General features: G+C 48.0%; 2 non-coding genes across 2 annotated transcripts; both read left to right on the forward strand.

Annotated features, from left to right (window-relative positions):
* Positions 1-1,082: 1,082 nt before the first annotated feature.
* On the forward strand, positions 1,083-1,156 carry Trnan-guu (transfer RNA asparagine (anticodon GUU)). The gene has a single exon. It is a non-coding gene; the product is annotated as a tRNA-Asn (tRNA).
* A 6,592-nt stretch (positions 1,157-7,748) lies between these two features.
* On the forward strand, positions 7,749-7,820 carry Trnae-uuc (transfer RNA glutamic acid (anticodon UUC)). The gene has a single exon. It is a non-coding gene; the product is annotated as a tRNA-Glu (tRNA).
* Positions 7,821-13,995: the final 6,175 nt, after the last annotated feature.

Consider the following 13,995-nt stretch of genomic DNA (forward strand, 5'->3'; position numbering starts at 1 on the left):
CGTGTTGCTCTGGGCACAAGGCAGAAGGCTAATTGTTAGGGAGGACTGGACGTAGGTAATGCTGTTTTGAAGCATATTCTCCATCTTAGAACAACAGTCACCCCACGGTAACTCTGACCCAGCCTGACTAAACCCCAGATGACACTCCATCATTATGTTACAGTGGAAATCCGGATCCGGTCAGCATTCCACCGAGTCCAAGAATGAACACCGCAAACGCCGAGATTAAGCAAGCAAACTCATTAAAGAGCCGCCCCCATTCCCCACTGCTCGCGACTTCCCTAGGGTGACAGTGTCAGGTCGCAGCCTCCGCTGGGGCCGCCTCCGCAGGCTCGCCCCAGAAGCCCGGCTGCGGGGGCCGCCGTCCACCGTCCCGGTTCCCTGCGCTCCGTCTGTCCGTTCGCTGAATCCTGCGGGATCGCCGCCGCGTGCCTAGACCTACTGGCACCAATTTTCTCCCCTGGTTTTGCTTTTTATTTCCTTTTTTAAATGTGAAAACCCATTGTCGTCGTCGAAGTCGTCGTCATCATCATCTTCATCTTGGCTGCTTTCTTGGTCAACTCCCGTGTCTGCTCCCGGTTTTCCGCTCTCGGTTCGGACACTTTTCTCCATTCTGCATCCGCCCGGTGCCTCTGAGGCTCAGGCACACTGAAGGTCCCGCTGCCGTCCAGCCTCCCCTGCTTCTGTCCCCTTTCCCCTTTCCAGCTCCGCTCTGCAGCCGGACTCCCCCGACCGCAGCCGAGTGGAGCTCGGGAGCGCGAGCCCGCAGACGGCCGGCAGAGGGCGCCCCGGAGCCGCCGGCGCTCGCCCCACCCCCCACCCCCCTCCCCCGGCGGCGCCCCGCGGTCCAGGCGGGACGCCGCCGCTGCAGCAGCCGGGGCAGGGCGAGGGGGAGGCCGTTCGGCTGTCCCTGTGATCTCGGGACCCCCTTCGCCCAGGTCTGGGTCGTGGCAGCACAGCGACTCCACCTCTCCGATCTTGCACGGAGTCGCAGTTTGCAGGTTTTGTTGTCCTAAGAAGTTGGCGGCAACACTCGGAGTTGTGGCATTATTTCCTCCACGTTGAAGTGCCTCGACAAGGGCGTCTCTGTGGCGCAATCGGTTAGCGCGTTCGGCTGTTAACCGAAAGGTTGGTGGTTCGAGCCCACCCAGGGACGGGCTCCTGGCTTTTAAATACTTTGATCCTTTCTTAGGATCTTCTTACTCTTGAAAGTGGAGAAAGAAACTTCCCCTCACTCTCCAATTCTTTGTTTCCTTGGGTATCAAAGAGAATGCAAATTCTCATGTAAATGTAAATTAGAATGTAAATTGCTAATTCTCATAAGGGAACCCCTAAGTCCGAGCCAGGACACAGTCCTTCTCAACCTGGGAATGTATGGGAAAGGAGGAGCTTCACAAGATTCTCTTCCGTCGTTCATACTCTTTTGACATTGATTTAGTCCTATGCTTTACGATTACAAATAATGCCACCGTCATCATTCTTGTCCACATCTTTGACCACTTGTTGGAGTATTTCTGTAGAGTCAACTCCTGGAAGAGCAATTACCCAATCACAATGTTTTCAGGTTTAAAAGATACCAACCCTTTGTCTCCTAGGTTGATTTTTTGGCCATAAGTCTTTCCTTTGTTACATGGTGAATGGCTTCAGTGTTTAGAGTGTCCAGATTTTACTTATTAAGTGGTATTATACCTATTTACATTTCTCCCCTGCCTTCTTTTATGCTACTGATGTCAAGCATTTGGCTTTACAGTGTTATAGATCCCACAGTGTATCTTTATTGTCAGATGTTTTTTAAGATAGAAGTAAGAGGGCTGGGTCGGTGGCTCAGTGGCAGAGGCTTGCCTGGTCTGTGTGAGGCACTGGGTTCGATCCTCAGCACCACACACCAATAAATACATTTAAAAAAAATAGAAATAAGAAAATCCTGTGTTCCCATAATATTTGCCAGTGTAGATACTATTTCCAGCATTCCTCATATTTTGTGTACAACCAGAAATCAGTTTCCTTCTACTTGGAGGAATTAAACAACTTTTAAAATTCTACGTCCACCCCACCCCAATCCCTTTAAAGATGTGCCACTGCCTTCTTTGCATGCTTTACCCCTCACTACCTTTTCCTCTGATTTTTTTTTTAAGAGAGAGTGAGAGAGGAGAGAGAGAGAGAATTCTTTAATATTTATTTTTTTTTAGTTCTCGGCGGACACAACATCTTTATTGGTATGTGGTGCTGAGGATCGAACCCAGGCCGCGAGCGCGCTACCACTTGAGCCACATCCCCAGCCCTTCCTCTGATTTTGATAATTTTTTTTTTCTGTTTCAATGGATTTGAGCAGCTTGATTATGATGTGCCTTGGTGTGGTTTTCCTCAGGTGTCTTGTGCTTGGGGTTTGTTCAAATACTTGGATCAGTGGGTTAATAATTTTCATTATGATTGGAAATTTTTCAGTCACTGTTTCTTCAAAATTTCTTTTTCTTTCCCATTCTATTCATTTACTAATTTTTTTGTTTCTCAAATTACTAATTACTCCATTTACTAATTTTTTTGTTTCTCAAAGTTACCCTACAAGATGTTAATGGTTTGTTCATTTAATAACAATTTTTTGCCATGAGTTTTGTTTTTCGATTGTTTATGGCTTTATGTTTCCTAGTACTTTTGCCTGCAATTTCCGATCTTCTGTCTTAATTCCATCTGCTGAATTTACTGTCTCAGATGTTATTTTTTACTCTATAATTAGATTCTGGCTGTTTCTATCCCTTCCATGTCTGTGCTTAACTCTTTGGACCTATGAAATAGTTATAACAACTGTTCTAAAGTTCTGTTACTTCTAACTTTGTGTCAGTCTGGTTCATCTTTGATTAATTGAATATTCTCCTTTTTATGGGTCATGTTTTCCTAGCTTTTTACATTCCTGCTATCATTTAATAGTGGGATTTGCTTTCTTGAATTTTAGAATTCCTATAAATCTTGAATTTTGATCTGGGGTTCAGCTAAGTGACTTGTAAACCATATAATCCTTTTGGTTCTTGTTTTTCTGATTTTAGGAGATTCAGGAGAGTGCTGCCTCACTACCAAAACATGAATTATGAACAGTTCCAGTCAGGCTGCTATGTTCAGGCACTGTTGAGTGCCTGCCTCGTGCCAGGACCAGACCTGTCCCATGATTTTTCTTAAATATTTCTCTGGTATCAGCTAGTTTCTTTAGAAGCATGTATACATACACTGGTGATCAGATGAATATGGATTGTGTGTGGGGGGGTCTACATATGTCCAGATTCTCTCTCTGCTGGGCTCTCTTCTCTCTGGGTCTTTGTCCTATGAATACCAGATTTCCTGCTCTCATCCGACTCTCAGTTTCATCTCAGTGCAGGAAGTCTGCCATAGAGCCCCTTCTGTGTGCCCAGCCTGGGTCAATTCTGCACCTAACAGTGTAAGCTGGGTCATCAGGGGATACATGGTTTATTTCCCCCTTTTCAGGGGGTTACTGTCCTTTGTTGCCTGATTTCCAGGCAATTAAAATAAAAGATTTCTTTGAAGCCCCTAGAAAGTACTCCATTAAAAATGGTAAGTGGAGTGTGACATTTAAAAATCACCAGAGAAATGTTATTTCCAATTAGGGTATAAGAAGTTGCAAGAGAATATCTCTCCTAACCTAACCATGAGAACAACCTAGCTCAGATTGAAAATAACAATTTTTAAATCACCAGAGAGCTAAGGTTGTAAAAAAAAACTAAAATGAACTGAATTCCAAGAAGTGACAAGCCCATTTTATTAAAGAAGACATCCATGGCAGTTTTCATCTCTTGTGAATTGGTGTGAATAGGAGTCTACCCTATATGTGCATAAAGGGAAGTTATCCAAGTCTTTAATGAATTTTTAATGGCATCCTGTTGGTAACTGTAATGGATTAGAATTCCAAGGAGCTGCAGTCACAGTCAGTACCTACCTACCAACTTCTTTTCACAGGCAATGCTATATAGACTGAATTGTGTCCATTTCCCCCACGCAGTAGCTTAGAATGTGACTCTACTTGGGGATAGGGCCTTTAAAGAGGTAATTATACTAAATGAGGCTATTAGGGTGGACTCTAATCTGACTAGTTTCTTTATAAGGAAAAAAAAAATTAGGTCATAGAGAGAGACACCACACAGAGAAAATTCCACATAAAAACAAAAGTGGTCATCTACAAACTGAGGAGAGAGACCTCAGAAGAAATCAACTTGCCATCTCCTTGATCCTAAACCTGTAGCCTCCAAAACTGAGAAAATTAATTTCTGTTACTCAAGCCAGCCCGATTGATTTTTTTGAATGGCAACCCAGGCAGGCAAATAAAGGCATCAACAAATTCAGGAGAGTAGTACATTGAAAGCTGGACTCAGCGCAGGAATGACTGTCAGAGAGAAGAGAGTACACTTGAGCATTGTTGGGTGCCAACATGGTCAATTAAAACAACCAGCCAAGCTAAAGTAACGGTCAAGCCTTTATTCATTTGGTAGGTTAGCATAAGCAAGAGGTTAAATAAAATGGGTACCAACTTCTTCAATGTTTCTCTCTCTCTCTCCATTGAATGGCATCAAGCAAGTGTGAGATGTATCAAATAGGGGACAACTAAGTTATCAAATAATGATAACCGAGGGGCCCTGAACAAAAAGCTCTTGGCAAGTGGAAGAGAGAGGAGTAATGGCTAAGAGTCAGAGTAAAGTAACTTCCAGTCCCCTGATAAGCTGGTCTCTACAGAGGCCCTGAGCAGAGTTTTGAGGTGAGACCTCCTTTCCATAAAGAGGTCTCTGGGCTGGGAATGTAGTACACACTAGAGCATGACTGCCCCCAGGGGAAGCGCCTTAGTTCTCACCTATGGCCATTTCCAGAGACTGCAGCCCACGGGCTGCTCACTAAACCTAATGTGGGAAAGTCTCTCTCCCACCCCAATTGCCTGTCTCACAAACCCTTTTAATAGTCTATGACAGTGCCTAAAATGTCATCTATAGAGAAGCCCGATTTAAAGATAGTTAGTATAGTTAGGTAAATCGGGTCTAATATCGAGTGAAATCGAGAATAAAGGCCACGTTTGAGACTGGAGTCCGGGAAAGCAGAGCAGCACTTGGGAAATTGAAATGTTAATGTCCCCAAGGCCCTGAGCCCATTCTAAAGAAATGTTAATGGAGCAGCTCCCAGCAAACAGGCAGGTGCTAATCAGAAGCAGCCCCAGGCCTTCCCTGAATGCAAGCCAGCAATTGACAAATTCTGGGAACTAAAAACAACAACAGCAACAAATTACTAAGCTCACACTGAAATCTTTCCCAAATGTAAGACAGATACTTTCTTCAAGTGCTGGGCAAAAGCCCACTGAAGGTTAGGACTGGGCAGATCCCCAGGTACCCAGGGCTTTTGCAGAATGCCTCTCTGTGGATTGCAGAGCCGTGTGGGACAGGGTGCAGAGAACAAAACCACAGGAGGGAGTTTTTATAGCCAAATCTAATGGGGTCTCTGGGTCTGCAAGCTGCCTAAGCTGCCTTGTTGGCCCAAGGCGGGTTAAGTGTTCCGCCTTGAGGGGGGGGGGGATGAAGGGCTCAGCCTTGAGCGGGGGCTGGGGCGTTAGGGCTTGAAGCAAACAGGTGATCAAGAGCCAGACAGAGGGTTTGAGTGGCCAGGTCACCCTGCAGCTAACTTTGTTTGGCGTGCCCTGCAGACAGCTTACTCAGCCTGTCCTGCACCTAACATGGGGTACTACAGAAGGTGAAATAAAACTGCCTCGCCAAAAGAATCCCAGGCCCGAGGTGGCGAGCCTGTGAAGTCCGATAGGCTGCCCTGTGTGCCCCACCAAGAGGTGGCCTCGCAGTCTTTCCGTTCCTAGTCACCTTCGGGGCTGGCCTCCCGAGGAGGTCGAGGCTGGCCTCCCGGGGAGGTCGAGGCAGGCCAAGAAGCGTGGTGTGCTGCGGGCGGAAGCCGGAAGCCTCGGTGTCAGCCTTTGCTGCTGTGCTGGCCGAGCACGGAGACGTTAGTCGCTGAACGGAGGAGGCGACAGCGGCAGGAACCCAGCCTTTCGGAAAGGCTGCGGGGCGCGGGCTCCCCAGGGCTGGGTAGGAAGGAGCCGCGAGAGACGGAGGGGGACTTCCCTGCGGCTCCTGGGGACCGAGGGCGGCGCCCTGCCCAGGGCCGAGGAGGCACCGCCCCTCTCGAGGGGCCCTCCACGCGGCGGGCCGGGGTGCCCAGGGTCCCGTCGCCCACTCCCCCGACCCCTGCCGCGCCTCGTTTCCGGGGGGGCCGTGGCCGTCACGCTCGCCTCGCCGGCGAGAGGTCCCGGCCCAAACCGGGCGGAGACAGTCCCGGGTCCTTTGGTCATTCCAGCTGATCCCCTCCCGACAGAGGGACGAAATCTCACAGGGGGAAGAAGGCCGCCTGCGTGTCTGCTTCTCTAGTAAAGGTCGGCGACGTGCCGTCACTGCCTTCCACACACCTGAGACATCCTCCTTCCACCTGGTCGGACGCGGCCACAGGTGTCATTAGCTCCCGGGAAAAGGCGACGCAGACGAGGCCCGTGTCTTCTGCAGTCAGGTTCCTGTCTTGAGTCTGTTCCTGGAGCAGCGTCTTCCCCTGGGCTGACTTGGTGCCTCTGCCGCGTGAGCCCGGAAAGCCTTCCCCGGGTCGTGCTGGCATCCTGGTGTCACCTCACAGCTGAGGGGCAGGAGGACGGGCCTGAGCGCACAAACGTGCCTGTGGGCCGGGCCGAGAAGTGTCCTCCCCGCTCCCGGGCCCCCGCCTCTGGCTCTGGTGGTGGCCGCGGTGTGCGGGAGGAGCCCTGCTGCGCCCGGGTAGGACTCCAGTGCACTCAGCGGGAGAACCCAGGTCCCCGGGTTCCTCTCCTGGCAGTAATCCCGAGGAGCGGCTTCACACCCTCCTGCCTCCTAGCTCCCGCGGGGGTTCTTCCCGCAGGAAAGAAAACGGGAAAGGGCTGGAGACCGGTGAGCAGCCTCAGACTCGCCTCCTCCGCCTGGCGCCCACCCAGTGCCTCCCGAGCGGGGAGCGCAGGGAGGTCTCGGGCCGGTCCCTGGTCCCCAAGACGGGCCGAGAGGCTTTAGGGAAGGGCGGACCAGGGCAAAGGCAGGACGGCCCACCCGTCTACACCGAGAGTCCGGGGTCCTGGTCGGTGCTGAGGCCCGGGAAGGTGTGCAGGTAACGTCCCTACTCGGTCGAATCCCTCGTCTGAAATGGACTGGGCCTAAAACTTCAGCGTCCCAAAGAACTTGGTGTTTTGGTGGGTTTCGTCTGTTTGGGGGATTCGCTCTGAGCCCTGGGAGGGTGGTAGTACAGGATCCCAACCTGAGATGCCGAGGTGCAAACGGTGGTGGGGCCAACAGATGGGATGGTGATGGGCTGCCTGCTCGGCCGGAGTCTCGGCCCTGTGGCTGGAGACCCTGGGTCTCAGGCTCAGCCCCTTTCTCCCTGGTCCACCCCCTCATCCTGGCAGGCAGCGGGTCCAGGCCGGGTCCCTCTCACCCCGGGTTCCCGGTCACTACTGAGCTGCAGTAGAGACGCACCACCAGCGGCGCCGCTCGGCGGATGGTGCTTTGGGGGTCTTCAAGTCGCCCTACTTGTGGGACCCAGTTCTGTTGCTTCGCCTGCGGCCCCAATTTTTGGAGACAGCTTGGAAGGTCCGACTTTCTCGATCATCTCTAAAACCACCAACAGCTCCTGGAAGGGCAGACGTTTCTCGTGTGTCCACTAAAATTAAGTGGAGGCACAGCCACAGCTCCCTGGTGGTCTAGTGGCTAGGATTCGGCGCTTTCACCGCCGCGGCCCGGGTTCGATTCCCGGTCAGGGAAGGCCTTTTTCTGCCACCAGCCTTTCGCGCCCGAGGAATCCTACCTTGTAGCTCCCCAGAGTGTGTTAAGTGGTGCCAAGAGTCTCTTCTACAGTCTTTGGGTTCATGAAAAGGGACTCCCTCCAGGCCCTGAAAATTAACAGTACCTTAGGAACCTGGGGGGCGACGTCAAAACCCCTGATGTGTCTTTATTCTTCAAGAAGTTGAGGCAGGAGAATGTGTATTATTACCAGATTTGCTAAGAACCATCTCTTCAACATACAAAGACAAAGCCTGTCCTGTCTCAGGGGAGGGTACGACCTGCGGAGGAGGAAAGGGACGTCGAGGGTCTCTGGCAGGAGGGGAAGCGCTGGCCCGGCTACTAGGCCATCAGGGAACTGCGACCGGCGGACTGTCCCGCTCCTCGACGGCAGCTCCTTTGCGGCGGGCGGAGCACCCTGCACCTCAGCCTGCCTACACCACACCTGCGGTCCTCAAGGCCATAGGCTCCCCGCTGTCCGCCAGAGACCAGCCCCAGCGCCACCACCCAGCGCCCCCACCTCCGCCAGGGGCGCTCCCGCCGGGCCTGCTAGGTCCACAAGTCCCCAGAGTTGCCTTGTCCCCGACGGGCGCACCTCACAAGGCCAGCCAGAAAAGTCAGCCAAAACTTTTGTTGTTGTTGTTCAGGAAAAAATCCAGACGCTATTTAAAGTGTTGCAGATAGACATTTTTCCTGCCACGAAGATTTATTCTCCATGGAGGGTACAATAGAAGATCTTTAACCACAGGGTGAACCAGTACCTATGAGGTAGTTGCATGTCCCCCACTGAAATGAGCAGAATGAAGTGACAGTACATCCTGATATTCTCAGCTAAGAGAAGAGAGAGGGAGAACTAGTCAGTAGGAGATGGAGGGGAGTAGAAGACCTGTAGCTGCCATAGAAATAGCAGGTAACGATTGTGGGTGTTTTTACAATACAGAGAAGAAGTCCTCCAGGGAAAGTTCCTATTAGGGAATATGCACACCAATAATTCCATTACTGGTGGATACAAAGTACACCATGATCAGAATGTCACTTGGATATTGTAGGTTTAAAATTCAAAACTAAAACTCTGAATTTACTGACAGAAATTTAGCAGAACACATAATCCTGGGATATAAACACTTCTTAAGAGAACGTTAAAGGCCTTAATAATCAAGGCTGTGAAGAACTGACTGAGCCTTGAGGTAAAAATTGGCTCCCTCCGTGTGAACCTCTCCCTTGCAGGAGGGGTTGACAATCCCCAGTACCATTGTACCATTTGTTGCTACAAGGAAATGAAGGTCACTTGTCTGTTGCACAAACACATTTAAAGGATCTCTGTTAGTATCTCCTTCATCCTTCTTATATGAATCAGTCTTCTAAGTCTGAGGCTTATCAGATTGTGTATGTTTCAAAGCTTCTGGACAAACTGTCCCTCTTTTATATTTGCTGGCAAAACACAAGTCAATGAGTATGAAGAAGTTATCCTCGGAAAAAGAAATCTAAAGGGTAATGTTATTTGAAACATACCAGTTCCATCTAGGTATTGTTTCTATACTTGTGGGTCCCACAGAAACCTCTAGAATGGAAATTTGGCCTGCATGGAAAGATTTTTCCAAATTATGAATAAATAGCAAACTCCTATCCCTGTTTCCTTGGGTTGCCGAAGAGTAAACATGTATATGGCTGCAGTCTTGCTCACAGATTTGCTTCCCTACAAGAGCAGAATTCCTTGCCTGAGTTATCTCAGTTCCCAAAGTGTGGGACACAACATAGGTTTTCTATGCCATACCAGGTGCCTACTAACATATAATTTTAGAACAAAGTTATGCACCCAGCCTGATTACTATTACTCTGTGGTATTCATATGGTGAACATGTTAATGATTTGAGTTTCATGACTTTAACTGGAGAAAAAAAAAGAGTTATAATTTTTACTTTCACACACACAAAAAGAATAGGCCTCAGAATGTGTATAAAATAAACTTTATTCTCAAGAGTTTTCTAAATCCTCATCCTTCAAGGAAAACTAACACATGCTTCACGGGCTGATGAGCAATCTGCAGACATTATTCTGACTTTTTCTTGATCCCAAGTCTTTGCCATTTTCCTCCAGTGCTGCTGACTTCAATCACTAGAAGGAGGGGGAGGAAGGGCGCAAGGGTCAGGGCTTTTCAAGATTATCACCGAATCTAGGCATTGGCGTCATTTAGACAGTCATCACGTTTGCATGTTGGAGGGCTGTGATTTCCACAAACTACCCACTTGGAACAGCTGTGAAATTTGGTTTTCAGAGATGGAGCCCTTGGGCTTTCAGATTTGGGTTTTCATTTTTTGTTGTTGTTGTTTCAGGTTTTTTCATCAACTGAGGAACTGTTTGTGTTTATGCTTTGTTGAATTAGACAATAACTTTTCAGAGTTCCCAATATTAGTTGTTATCTGAAATAAGGAATAAGAAAAAAAAAAAAAAAAAAACAAGAATCTTCTATCAGTTCTTGCTGGTACCTAACTGGGGCTGGCGAGGGGCTAGGTGGTGACAGATGGCGGGTGCACAAGGAGTGCAGTTGAGTGGAGAAGCTGTGGGGGTGAACTACCAGGGACAGGAGCAGCTGCCTGTGTGCAGGACACAGGGTCCCCCACCTCAGGTTAATCGCCCTGCTCAAAGCTGCTGCAGGTGTGTCAGTCACACCTCCACCCGGCCTCCTCAGCCTCAGTTTACTCTCCATTGTATTCCTCTAGAGGAAAATTAAGATCTTTATACCACCCAGGAAGAGATTTGCTTAGCCTCAAACATGCACATTCAGAAACAGCTTGTTATAGGAGAGAGAGAATAATTTGTAGGGAAACCAGCCCCCACTCCTAAATCCAATAGGAGGGTGGTGCCAAGGGAAGAGTCCTGTAATGTGAAAGCCAGCAGGGTCCTTAGACACCATGCAGGTAAGTTTCATCTTTAGCCACGAGAAGACAGTGGTATCAAGATGTTGAAATTAGTTAAAGCCACATGAGCTGCAGGTGGAAAACCTGGTACTAAAGTCTAGGCCTTAACACTTTTTCACTATGTCAGAGTTGAAAGGCTTCAATCTGAAGGAAGCCAGCAGGCTCCAGAGGCTGTTGGGTGACCTTGGCTGGGACAGAAAGACTCATGTAAATGTTCTTCTAAAGAGATAAGGTGGGGTACAGAGAAGGACTCATCACAAAGAATAAAAAACCCTAGCAAATAAAGAGCCATCTTGGGCTAATCCAGTAGAGACCAACATTCCACAAACTTAATTCTATACCTGGATGCTCCTTATCAGCATTTCCAAAAATATTTTCAGTATAACAAAGGTCTCAAATGAAAAGTGAAAAAGTACTTATTTCTCATTCTTAGGTGTTCTTCATCATCTAATCTTTTCCACATTTGTGTTCAAAAAAATTTGACAGTTGGGCTGGGGCTGTAGCTCAGTGGTGAAGCACTTGCCTTGCATATGTGAAGCACTGGGTTCGACCCTCAAAGATCCTGTGTGTTCATCTACAACTAAAAAAAAAAAAAAAAAAAAAAAAAAAAAAAAAAAAAAAAGTTTGAAAGTGCTGGGTGTAGTGGTGCACGCCTGTAATCCCAGCAGCTGAGAGGCTGAGGCAGGAGGATCCTGACTTAAGCCAGCTTCAGCAAAAAGTGAGGCATAAGCAATTCAGTGAGACCCAGTCTCTAAATAAAATACAAAATAGGGCTGGGGAGGTGACCCAGTGGTTGAGTTCCCCTGAGTTCAATCCCTGGTACCCGCTCCCCCTGCAAAAAAAAAAAAAAAAAAAAATTAAAAGACTCTGCTATATGTAGCTAGATTATAGGTCTAATCCACCCGCCTCTTTTTCTCTCTTTTTTAATTTTTTTTTTTTTTGCATGCTACAAAAACAAAACCACTAGAAAGGAAGGCAAATTCTATCAATGGATTTTCTGTGAAGCTAGCTGCAGACATCCAGTAGCTCTATGGTCCACATCTGTAGCCACATGTTATAATCACTCGGGAGTTTTTAAGACTACTTAATGCCCTGAAACCACTTAAATTCTCCAGGTATAAAGTCCGGGCATTGGGTTAGTTGAAAACTCACCAGGTTATTATGACAGCACTATTTAACGACATTAAGTCGACATTAAGATAGAAGGGAGAACAGGAAGGGGATCCAGAAGGAGAGAGGAGAGCAGAGAACGGGGACAAACTAGGAAATAAATTCTATCAGATTATGCTATTTCCACGTATAATCTACCACAACGAACCTTGATTTTTATATAATTATAATGTAATAACAATAATAGAAAAGAGATTAGTAAATTAGAGAAAGCAGACAGGGGCAGGAAAAGGGGGAGGGAAAGGGAAGGTGAAGGGAAATGAGGTAGATCAAACCATGTTATGTGCACGTACAAATAATGGCATGACGAATCCCACTGTTATGCTTCTGGCAGCTCTGGCCTCCCCTCTCTCTTTTGGGTGTGGCAAGAGAGAGGATCATTCTAAGAGTGACCTCACACTGTGAGCTTGACCCCTTACCTCTGGAAATAGAATTCAGGCTAGCAGGGAGGCTCTGATATTCCTCCCAAGGTCACTGCTTTCACTACCCGGCTGGGCCATGGGACCTAGGGTCGGCCTGTGGAGGCTGGAGGAACACCCTGTTCCAGGGAATAATCACACTTAGGCAAGTCACACACATCTGCTTAAGAGAAAGCTCTCTGGAAATTCCATGTCCTTCCATTCCATCTCAGCCCAGGAAGAAAACCATGGGACTCAAGGGCCGGGGCTTCACTGGGGTGGGGCAGAAGCTTAATCTTCACAGGATCTTCAGTGAGAATAGTCACTTTCACAGGCATCATCACATGCAATGGCCGGCTGCAATAGGAAGGAGGCTTCTCCCACTCATTGAATGCTGCTTCTGTCTGGGAAGGGACTGGGTCACTGTCCTTCTAGCTGGCCGGCTGCAATAGGAAGGAGGCTTCTCCCACTCATTGAATGCTGCTTCTGTCTGGGAAGGGACTGGGTCACTGTCCTTCTAGCCTCGTACAATACTGTAGAAGGATGGCCTCCATGGGATGGCACTCTAACAGGAGGGTGTAGGGAGAACACTCTTGGGGATGATGATGATGACCGAGACATCAGGAAAGTGAATGACAGTGGCAGCAGAGGAGACCTCCCTCCTGATGAAGGAAGAGCCCAGAAACCTAGGTCCTGCTGAATCACCAGTGAATAAGAACAAACACACAACATGCAGCACACAGCCGCAGACAGCACACAGACAGAAGTCACAAGAATGGGAGATCACAGGCTCTAAGAGGCATAGTTTGGACTTGGGACAAGTCTCTACCTAAACCTGCTTATTATAAAATGGAATGATAGTTCCCGACCTCCTTCCCACCTAGGCCATTTGGGAAAATAAGTGAAGTAAGGTATATCAAAGTGCTTAAAATCTGTGAAGTTGTGCCCCTGTGACATGTCCTTAGAAAGGTCAAGGTCACCAGAACCCTGCCAACTGTCCCTCTCCTACCCTTTCCACGGTCAGAGATGCTGAGGTGATATTCCAGCTTTTCTCGCAGGCAGTCATTGATGAAAAGGGTTTCCTTCAGGTGCTGCTGCAACTTCCACATCTCATCTTTTGTAGCCATTCCACCAAGACATGAGATGAGGTAAGAGATAAGGAATCTTTGTCATTTCACTTAGCATGATAGTCTCCAATTATTTGCAAAATAATGTCATAAAGTCATTTTTATTTATGGCTGAGTAATACTCCATTGTGTATCTATACCACAATTTCTTTATCCATTCATCTGTTGAATAGCATCTCGGTTGGCCCCACACCTTAGCTATTGTGGATTGAGCTGGTGTAAACATTGATGTGGCTACATGTAGTATGCTGATTTTAAATCTTTTGGATATAAACCAAGGAGTGGGATAGTTGGGTGGTTCCAATCCTAGTTTTCTGAGAAATCTCCAGTAAGGGGGGTGGGGGGAGGAGAAGAATAGACATTCAGTAGATTAGACAAAGGGGAAGGAAGGAAGGGAGAGGAACAGGAAAAGGAAAGACCATGGAATGAATCCAAAATAATCTTTCTAGGGGCTTGTACAAAACAATATAGTGAATCCCACCATCCCTAAGAATGGGGCCCTAACTAGAACAAGACATATCTCATGCTGGTACAATTATATCAA

This window comes from Urocitellus parryii, chromosome 11 (assembly GCF_045843805.1).
Source record: "Urocitellus parryii isolate mUroPar1 chromosome 11, mUroPar1.hap1, whole genome shotgun sequence".
In the NCBI taxonomy this organism is placed as follows: domain Eukaryota; kingdom Metazoa; phylum Chordata; class Mammalia; order Rodentia; family Sciuridae; genus Urocitellus; species Urocitellus parryii.